The sequence below is a fragment of the Eschrichtius robustus genome, chromosome 3 (genome assembly GCF_028021215.1).
Source record: "Eschrichtius robustus isolate mEscRob2 chromosome 3, mEscRob2.pri, whole genome shotgun sequence".
In the NCBI taxonomy this organism is placed as follows: Eukaryota; Metazoa; Chordata; class Mammalia; order Artiodactyla; family Eschrichtiidae; genus Eschrichtius; species Eschrichtius robustus.
In genome coordinates, this window is record NC_090826.1 from 49,295,664 (window position 1) to 49,307,265 (window position 11,602).

An 11,602-nucleotide genomic window follows, 5' to 3' on the forward strand; every position below is an offset into this window, starting at 1 on the left:
TAAATGCCTTATATGTTTCAAATTATTTAATCCTTAAAACAACCCTATGAAATAAAGATTATTATCCTTATTTTACGTGAGAAAAATACGGCACAGAGAGGTTAAGTAATTTGCCCATGGTCCCACAGCTAGAACATGGCAGAACTAATATACAAACTCAGGCAATGTGGCTTAGTTGTTCCTAACTACTCTGCCATACTCCCTGAGATGGAGGTTTGGGGGCATGAAGTACAATTAGGCTGACTGACTGTGTGCTTTTATCCAGCTGCATGCAGCTGTTCTGGTGCCAGGCAGAGGGGCAGACAGCTGGGCTCCCCAGAACTGTGGTCTGGACAGCACCGTAGGACAGAGAGGGAGAGGGAAAGCTATTGAGGCCTGTTACTCCCCTGACTATATTGATGGACAATGGACTCTGAGTGAAGACAGGCGAGGAGGGTACCCAGGCGGAGGGTGGGCCTTGTCATGTTAAGATCCCAGGTTCCTCTTCTCTAAGTTGACAGCCCTGGATAGCATGACTGCTTAAGTCCCTTCTAGCTCTAAAATCCTACAATTCATTTGGTGCTCAATAAATATTTGTTGAATGAATAAATGAACAGATGTGTATGCACATAGGCAATACACATTTTCTTAGCAAGCATACATATAAAAATAAGAATGTAATATATGTTACATATTTGCTAAGCAAATGAATATTGTAGGCAAAGAAAATACCTACATCTTTGGGAAACATACAGACACACATACCAGTAGCATTATTTCATAATTATATCACATAAAGCAAAAACACAACTGCTGCATATCATTGGATATTCTGTATCCAAATGACTGAGGCTTTGCAGTAGGTCTTAGAATGCTTTATCAGGGCATAAGCAGGGCTCTCGGTACTGCCACACTGGGCACTAATGCATGATACATGTACATATGTGGGAGGCTGCACATAACACAGACATCTGGTGGCCACAACTCCTCCACCTCTTCCTCACACACCCATGCTGAAAAGGTGGGATAGGGCTGGTGAAGAGAAAACTGACCATGGGGTAATTAGAAACCAGCAGGTCTCCTGACCTGAGGCAAGGCACTCCAGGGTCTGTATGAAATTACACTGAAATTGACTAGCACACAAGCAGGCCTGCTATGTTATTATTTTAACCTAATTCATAGTATTTAATAAATGCTCACTTTCAAAACAGTGGTAAGTGTTGCAGTGAGCACTGTTTGTGTATTAGCTCATTTCAGCCTTTCAACGACCCTGTGAGCTAGATGCTCTTCCTAGCCCCATTGTAGTGATGAGAAAGTTGAGGCTTAGAGAAGTTCGTCCTTTGCCCTGAGTGACAGCTATTGATGGCAGCACCATAGAGGGACCTCGAGCTGCGTGAAATCTGAGCCCTCTATTCCTCCTCACCATCTGTTGGCAGGTCGTTCACAGGTACAAAGCGCTACTTTCTTCTTCTTTTAACAGAGCTGCCCAAGAAACAGCTTTTCTGGGACTTCTCTGCCAGAAAACCAGGGCCTCAAAAGCTATCTGTGTGTCCTCTGCTCTGATGACTCTCTCAGAGACCTCCAGCCTCCCGCCTTTAGCTATGACGCCTGATGGGGTTACTCATCCTTATGCCCATACATTAGCTAAACCCATTAACCTGACACGACTCCACTGACATGCTATTCAACAAGCAGCCCAACAGCCGATTTAACCGATATAGATTTACTGTTTAACGCTAGAGAGGAGGGAGCCGGGAGGGAGGGAGGCAGGCGCTAGCACCCCACCGCTTCCCGGTGCTGATGGGCAGCCAGCGATCCTCTCCCCCAGCAATTACTGACACTAATTAGCAGCTTACTACAGATCCGAGGGAAGAGACACCGCGTAATCCCTGCCTACCACATTCTAGGTGCAGAGTCTTCAGGAAAGGCCCTTGTCAAGGGCCTGTCTGGGAAGAACCTGGCAGCTCAGAAACCAAGCAGATTGGAAGGGGTAGAGGGAGGATCTAGAAAATGGCCTCATAACCGGGGCCGTTCTGTTTTCCGCTCCCAGCTTTGGTCTGGCTGCGGCTTCCATCAGCTGCGGCCCTGGGCTTCCATGGTGAACGGCTCTCATTCCGGGCACGCAGCTGGCTGCAAATCATGGAGGCACATGGCTCAGATTCCTGAAGCCAAGTCATTAGTCCTCTGACCCAATTATATGGATTATCACAAAGAACAAAGCGGTTGGGATTCAGCCACTGTGCTGCTCTTCACTTTAGGGGAGGGTTTGGGGATGCAGGTCTATCTTCCTTTTTCTTTTTTCTCCAAATATGCCTATTTTACGTGATACCGAGGCACTTCTAAGTTTAGAAGACGGAGTTGATGAAGGAGGACGAGGCTCTTTGTGGGCAGAGGGAGGGCAGATATTTCTTAAAGGGACGCAGCTAGAACAGTAGAAAACAAGCTAGACTCGTCAGGGGTCATGAGTTTTAGTCTTCGTTCTGTGTTGTGTGACTTTGGGCAAGTCACATCTCCACGCTGAAACTCGGGGACCTGGGCTGTCTTCGTAAAATGAGCAGTTACCTCAATGACCTTTGAGGTCTCTCCCAGCATGCCTATTCTCAGTTGATCATAACCTAGAGTCCCATTACAGTAGTGAAAAACTTAGTGAAATAAGCTCATAAAATAATATTAACTTCTAAAATAAACCTTATTTTATAACAGATTTCTGTGCAAGAGAATCATAATGTGTTTTCTTTGCTTGATTTTTAATGTGAAATTGAACTAAGAAAAAGATCTGATACCCTCGAATCTAAAAAGTGAACAAAATCAACGCTATGACTTTGTATCCTTTGGTTAGAGAAGAACAAAAAAATAAAAGGAAGTATGAAATTGTGATTGCCCATTGCAGCTATCTACTGGGTAATAAATGTTGCTGGATCTGGGTCATTTAGCAAAAAATACTGCAAAGAAAAAAAATATTACAGGTTTAGTATCTTAATTATGTAGATTTTACATTCAATGAACTCTTGCCAAAATAAATTGCGTATATTACCTAAAAAGCAAATGTTAATTAAAACTGTATCTTGATAGCGTGCGTGGTTCACAAGACATTCTGAGCATATGAGATTATGTAGCACACATTAGCTACAATCAGCTCAGACTGAAGGTTTGGGTCATTTCAATGATTCATGTGAAGCCAGACAGCATTGGCTGGTACTGGTGTCTGACAGCAATGCCTCACATATTTATACAGAAGATGCAGCTTGATCCCAACTCATTTTTCCAGACGAGTGAAGTGTCTCTGCCTGCTCCAGAGTTTCATAAATAGGAGAGCTGACTTGAATTGCCATTAATTAGCTGTTTAACACAAAGCTACCCAGCGATCACTGTATCCAGGGTACAAATATAAAATTCCCAGCAAGGAAATGAGACTGGGGAACAGACACAGAGAACTGGAGGTCACCATATTCATCTCTTGTCTCTTTCCCTCTGCTACCCTGAGCTCGGATGTCCCCAAGATCAGACCATCATCCATTCACCCTGATAGGCGGGTAATTGCATTCTTGAGTCCCAGCGTCTGGTCTTTTTTGAACACCTTCACTGCTGAGCAGTGTATACAAAGAACAAGATCCAAATGCTGCAGAATTGATTCTTCCGCCCTCACCAAGAGGCACTGCTCCAAAGCTAGTTTAATTATAGGTGTTTAGACGTACGGAGATGAATACCTGGGGAACAACTGTTCTACAGCACTGCTCTGGCAAGCGTGTACTTTCTTTTCTGTTTTTTTTTTCCACTTTTCATTTTAACAAACAGTCAACTGTGTGCTGCACATAAGTGATCCGTAATCAACAAAACAATAAAATGCCAAGCGTTAGGAAAAGGTCAGGGGAGGGTTTTCAGACAGGAGCCTGGAGCCACAGCGCGGCCTGGAATGGCGAGGCTGTCATTTCCATTGGAATTCCAGGGTCAGTTCACTTCTAGGCTACTACCAGTATACCCTTATGGAAACTCAGATATGTTCAACAAGCCACTCTCTACCTGCCTGTAAAGATCACTGAAAAATGGCCTTTAAATGTGGGCCTACATTATTTGAAGTTTCTGAAGGAGTAGCAGCTATGGAGGCCAACAGATGTGGGTTTGGATCTCATCACTACTTAGGAGGTGTGTGATGGTGAGCAAGTCGGTTCACCCCTTGGAGCTTCAGTCTCACTGCCTGAGAGTGACAGTGGCTGCCTATAGGGGCAGATGTGAGGCTTGATTGAAAGAACAAATGTAGGCACTTAGCATAGTACCAGATTCTTAGTGATATCTAGGAGCAGCTACAATTCATTCACTCGTCATCCATCCACACAATCAGCTTTTACAGAGTGCTGACTTCGATTATTCAGAGGCAGGTTTATGCACAAAGACATTTGGAAAAGACAGGATTTTTGAGGATAGTGGAGCCACGGAATGGATAACCACTGAACTGGTTTAATTTCCCCCTAGAGGCAGTACACAAGGACGGGGAGGAAGGGGGACTCCTTTCTCTGTGTGCTGGCCATATGCCTGTTTCGTCTCAGGTCCCATTTCTGCCCTTCTCCGCCTAGGACCCCAAAACCTGTTTTTCTCATGTCCTTTTGCCTGGTGGCTTTTGCTTCAGCTTTATCAACAGAAGACCTGGTAGGACATTGCAAAGCAGGAGGAAGAGAGAAGGAACTTACTTCCGGCTTCCGGTTTCTGCCAGCATCTTTCCAGCAGCAGTGTACAGCTAGGATCTCCAGCATCTTTTGGCAGTTTCCTCTCTTACAGTGCAAAGCCTCTTTCTGGATCCTGGGGCCAGAACTTAGCAGGTCCTCCACAATCTCAGGACCAGCCAAGTGGTGGCCCCTGAGACCCCAGCACCAGCCATACAGTATTAGCTCTGTGCTCTCATCACCAACCTATGGAATTCTTCCACAGCTCAGCACCACAGCCCAGCACCTGATGTCCCAGCACAAGCCATGCTGTGACTTCTCTTTGGTTCCAGCCTCAGCAATCCCTTCTCACTGATTCCAGCATGGGCTGCTCCCCCAGCCCCGTGGCAGTACAGCTCAGCGGGAGGGGGCTGCCTGGCCTTCCTTCCATTCACTCAGCCCTAGGTGTGGTAGCTGTTTCTAGTACTTACTAATCTCTGACCTACCTCACCTTTCCCTTTTGTTCCTTCAACCTTTCAAACTGTTTATAACGAATCCCCTGTATCAAACTCCCTCTTTTCCCACTGGACCCTGACACCCTGTACACCCTGCATATTTGAACATGAACACTGAAACCCGAGGGGGAGGGGAGATTAAGGAAGTTGTTTTAAAAGACAGCACCCTTTAATCCAATAATTCTACTTCTGCAAGTCTTAAAAGTGACATCGGCTAACTCTGTTCTTCCCTCAAGCTTCACTTACATGTCACCTCCTCAGAGAGGCTTTCTGGCCTCTGAACCTAAATTCTTTGCCTTGCCATATCAGTCTGAATCTTTCTTTCATGATATTCATCATGATTTGCAATAATCTAATGTTGTGATTCTATTTGTCTTTCGCTCCATTAGGTAAAAGCTCAATAAGAGCAGGAACTGGGTCTCTTTGGTCACTGGTCTTTCCAGCACCTGGGAAAGCGTACCTTGTACAGGTGCTCAGAGAAAAATGAACAGCCAAAGATGTTCATCGTGGCATTGTTTATACTTAATGAAAAGCAATAAACACCCCACATACCCACTATGATGAAAGTGAATAAGCATACGAAGAATCCATTCAATGGATCAACACAACCACCATATTTAGCCTGATATAAAGGTTTCTTGATGTGTGGTCCATGCGCCACATTCCTCAAAATCGCCACAAATGGTTGTTAAAATTCAGATTCCCAAGCACCAACCCCACATTTTCATAAGCTCTTCAGGTCATTTTCATGCACCCTGACTTTTGGGAATCCCTGGACCAACCAGGATTCATGTAAACTGCAGAGATCTTGCACTAACTTGAAAAATGTATTTTACCATGTTGGTTGGGCAAAACAAAAGTAAAGCCAACCAATCAAATAAACAAAAAACAAGGACAAGTATATAATTCAATTAGATAAACAGAGAAGTAGATATGTAGGAAGGTAAACAGACAAACAAAAAACTAATATAACAACTTTTAAAAAAATCATAGAAAAAGAACTATAAGGAAATATACCAAAATACTTTTCTTTGGGGAAGGGCTAAAATCACTATTTTGTCTTCGTCTTTCTGATTTTCCATATTTTCTGAATATCTGATAATTGGCATGTATTTTGCAATGGAAAAATACCAAACCAAATCGTCTCTAAAAAGAAAAAAAAAAGAAAAGAGATTTTCAGCAGATCACCCAGTCCAGCTGAAAACGCCAGGTCAGGCTCTCTGACCTCTCCTTCCCTGGGTTCCTTGGGCTGTTTCTCCATCATTACTTGTCACCCATAGGGCACGTGATGTGATCATTTCCTTAAATCTTACCCCGTCTGCACTGAAACCAGAGATTGGCAGCTGGTAAGCCATTGAAATTTCATACTTAAGACATCAAAGCTGGCAGCCTTGCTTTCAATTCCCCCCAGCTCATCTTCTCAGGAGAAAAGTTTCTCAAAAGCACTTGATCCCTTGAAGTTATTGGGCACCACATTTAGCCAAAGCCCTGCTCAGACTAGAGAGGCAAAGTTGGAGAGAACCCACGCACAGTGTATTAAAGGCTTGGGCATGCAAGTGACGTGGAGGGAAAAAAGAAACCAAGCAGCCGATCCCCTCAGAGCCCCTTGAGTCCAATTCCTGACAGACTGCACAGTTACTGTCATGGGAGGAAGCGAAAAGATGGCAAGAATGGCCGGAGTTAATCTTTGGAGAGACTCTCGCTGCAGCCAAGCCCGGAGCCTACCATTATCCAGAAGCAGCATAATGGCACACTGTTAGGCTGTCTCCCAGGAGGAGAATTTTAGGAGAGCCCTCTGACATCCTTAAAATAGAGTCCAGCTCAGCTGAGCTGCTGGCTGGGGACGATGCTTCCAGCCCGCTGCCAGCTCTTGAGCTGGCAACTCTGCACAGAGACCACAGGCCTTCATCCTCAGCGCTCCATAAAGACAGTCACTTTCCCAGGCAGGTGGAAGAAAATGATCCTGATTTCCTATAAGGTAATAGGCAAAAGTGCTCCCTGACAGCGGAATCGGGCCGTAACAGCCAAAGCACCACCTCAGAGCAGATGATTTGACAGGCACTGACAAAGCCCAAGTGCAGTCAGCAGGCCAGCCCACCTCTCTCCCAGACAATGAAATTACCATAAAGACCTTGGCAACGGCCCCTTCGCTGGTCTCGACTCTGATTTTCCTGCTACTTTAATCCATTCTAACATAGGTAAACCTCCCCAAAGCCCAGATTTCATCGGGTTCAAAAACCAAGAGCTACAGAATCAAGGACGAATTTCACAGCCTGGCATCCAAGTCCTTTCATATTCTAGCTCCAACCAGAATTTTTTAATGTGTAATAATAATAGCAGTCGACCTGTCTTGAGTGCTCACTATGTACTAGGCAATATTCTTAGGGTATTTTCAAAAAAATAATTCATTTAGTTCTCAAAATAACCCCATGGTGATTAACAGATACACACTTCTATGTATAAAACAGATAACAAGGACCCACTGTATAGCACAGGGAACTATATTCAGTATCTTGTAATAACCTATAATGGAAAAGAATCTGAAAAAGAATATATATGTTTAACTGAATCACTTTGCTGTATACCTGAAACTAACACAACACTGTAAATCAACTATACTCCAGTTAAAAATAAATAAATAAATAAGAAAACAATGAGCCCCATTTTACAGATGAGGAAACTGAGGCACAGATAGATTAAATAGGTCAAGGAACTCACCTGAGGTTATACAGCTAATAAGTGGGAGAATCAGAGCTGGAACCCAGCAGTGTGACTTCACACACAGCCCACACGTGCACACCTGTAACCCCCATGCTTCCCAGTCATCCCTGGAAGGAATGGTTCCCCTGCCAGCCAGGCCGGTCTGAACACGTTTCTCTAAATGTGTCTGCCCTACTCCCCTTGTCCCTCCTCCCCATTGAGTAAGCATGATGTGTTGGTCCCCAGGCCCATGGCCAGACATGAGCATAGGGCAGCCTTGGATGGAGGGAGGCGCCCCCAAGGGAGCCCAGAGGGGCCTGTATTTGACTGACTGCGCTTCAGGGCCATGGGCTCGCTACTGAATTTTGAAAGAGGACGGTTCTTTCAGGCCCCTCAGTAATAAAATGAAGAGAATAGTCCTGCCCCATACAGTTGGAAAGAAGGTTCAGTGAGAGAAGGGTGAAAACGGCTTTGGAAACTTACGATTGCATCTTCCTTTGAACTCCCACAGCATGCTTTACTAACATCTCCTTTTCCCTTCACTGTGCCTATTAGCATCTCGGTTCCTCTCCAGGCCCCCCTCCCCAGCTGCATATTAAAGAGGCAGGCACATCACTAAGTGGGTTGTGTGGGTATATTTCCTTGCAAAGAGGGGAGGCCTTGGGTGCTCTGAAATCAGCTGTCCACGTACTTGTGGGAGCTCATCTGCTGCTGTCCTTAAAGTCTTTAGGGTGAAATGCTGCGTCAGGAGCTGACTGCAATGTGCCCAGCCCTCCCTTCCCTACAACCTCTGCCCCTGTTCAACACCGCCCATGTGAACGTGTCGTGGTTTCGGTCTCCAGACACCCATCCAGAGATGGTTTCCTACTGTCCTCCTATCCTATAAGAATGGGACATAATTTTTAAAAACTGGATTTACACTTTAAATGGGTGAATTGTGTGCTATGTGAATTATATCTCAGTAAAGCTGTTTTTAAAATAAGAGAAAGCAGGGCTTCCCTGGTGGCGCAGTGGTTAAGAATCCGCCTGCCAATGCAGGGGACACGGGTTCGAGCCCTGGTCCGGGAAGATCCCACATGCCACGGAGCAACTAAGCCCACGCGCCACAACTACTGAAGCCCGTGCACCTAGAGGCCATGCTCCACAACAAAGAGAAGCCACCACAATGAGAAGCCTGTGCACCACAACGAAGAGTAGCCCCCCGCTCGCTGCAACTAGAGAAAGCCCGCACGCAGCGGCGAAGACCCAATGCAGCCAAAAATAAATAAATAAATAAATCTGTGACTCTGTAAAAAAAATAAATAAATAAGAGAAAGCAGCCATAGACAATGTGTAAATAAGTAGGCGTGGTTATGTTCCAATAAAAGGTCACATACCAAAAAAACCAACAACCCACAACTGATTTCAGGCTTCATGCTAATCACATGGGGTGGTTGCAGGGGGTGATGGTATATTGGCAAGAGCCCAGGACGTGGTGTAAGACAGACCTCAGCTTGAATCTTGGGTCCTTCCACTCACAGTGTGTCCCTGGACATGTGACTTTGTATCCTAAGTCTCAATTTCATCTGCTGAGACATAGTGATGAGACTGCCTCCTTTTGTTGGGAGGGTTAAAGTTCAAGACGTTCACAATATGCCTGACACAAATAGGCACTAAAAATTGGCACTTCCTTCCTACATCAGCATGGTGGCTTAGGACATGGAGCAGCCCGCATCCCTGCCCGCAGCTTCCCAGTTTACTGGAGCTTATGGAAATGTACATTTCTATATGTACATATACAGCAGCATGGGGCAGGTACACAAGTCTAGCAAAGCATGTGAAATGGGGCACCAGATACAATATGGAGTGAAGGGCAGTCAGGGATGTCTTCTCAGGGCCCAGAGGGAGTAAAGCTTGAGAGAAGTCTTGGCAGATGAAAGGACACAGACTCTACATCAGACAACATGGTTCTAATCCCTGCTCTGCTCCAATTTTCGGTGTGATCTTGACAAAGAGACGTCACCTCTCTGAGCTTTGATGTCTGTTCTGAAAAAAGAGATAATAAATAACCCAACTTGCAGGATTGTTGTGAAGTTTACAGGAGATAATGAACAAATGTGTTTTGATGGCTAAGCTTCAAATGAATTTAGGGACCAAGCTAGATGTCAGATTAGGGGGAGTCATAAAAATAAAAATGCAAAGACCTGTGACCAACTAGGACCTACTGAATAGCACAGGGAACTATACTCAGTATTTTGTAGTAACCTATAGGGAAAAGAATCTGAAAAAGAACATTATATATATACACACACACATACATATATATGTGTGTGTGTGTGTGTGTATATATATATATATATATAAAACGGAATCAATCTGCTGTACACCTGAAATTAACACGACATTGTAAAACAACCATACTTCAATTAAAAAAAAAAGATCTGTGAATCTCTAATAATGTGCCAGGGAGTTGGAAGAAGTAGTTCAGTGTGAGCGTATGAGCACATGTGCATACTGGTATCTGTATTTAAAACAAATCCATTTAAGGGAACTTACTCCTAATCAAGGACCAGGGGAAGCTAGGTGGGCTCAATGGCTCCATGTCTTTGCAGCCATCCTCCTCCCCAGCCTAACACAGATTTATAGAGTTTATTTTTCTTAAGTTGCTCTAAGTGCTTCAGCTGTACTCTTTGATTTAGCTTTATGACATTCCGATGCAGTTAGAGGCAGGTGATATTATTTTCATTTTATCAATGCAGCTATTAAGCGTGAGAGGAGAGTTGCTTAGTCCATGGAGCTGGTGGGGCAGAAGGGGACCTTGAAGGTCATTTAGTCAGACCCTCATGCTGGGGCTACAATGCCTTCAACAGCATTCTTGCCAAGGCCTTATCCAGCTAACATCCAAATGCTTCCGGGGACGGGGAGTTCAGTCTGTCAGACAGAGAAGTCTAAGTATGGGCTAGGGGAAACCCCTTTCTGACAAGACTAAATTGGAGGCAGTCTGGGCTTGATGTCTGAGAGGCTTGGGTTCAAATCCCAGCCCCACCATTCACTAGCGGGGCAAATGATCGATCTCCCCAAGTTCCATATCCTCATGCATAAAATTAGAATACAAAAGATCTACTTCCAAGAGTTGTTTTGGTAACGAAATAAATAATAGGTATCAAAGTACTTTGGCAAATATAAAGCAACACATACTTGTAAGTTATCATTAGTTTCACTATTATCATAAAGGCTTTCACCTTGGCAGGTATCATCAGGCATTGTTGCTGGACTATTAGTTAGCACAACCCTTTTGATGGACAAAGTGGCCCCATTAACCAACATTTAAATATACACATTCTTTTTGAGCTGCAGATTCTACTTCTAGGGATTTATTCTACAGATCCACTTCTACATGTGAATAATACGTTCAAAGATATTATTATAATATTATTCATCACTTTATCATTAGTAATTTAAAAATACTGGAAACAATCTTAATGTCCTTCAGTAGGGAATTAATTAAATATTAATTAAATATTATAATATGGCAATACAATGGAATACACTGTTGTTAAGAGAAAGAATTCTTTCTATACGTGCTGGTATGGACTAATCTTTAAGATATATTATTTAGTGGAAAAAGTAAGCTGCAGTACAGGATATGTAGCCTGGACCACTGTATTAAAAAAGAAAAGCGGATATAATATGCTCACACATACACACATGTACACTCTTAGACTTTGGAAAAAATGCACAAGAGGTTGGTAATAGTGGTTGCTTCTTGGGAAAGAAATCAGGGAACTGATT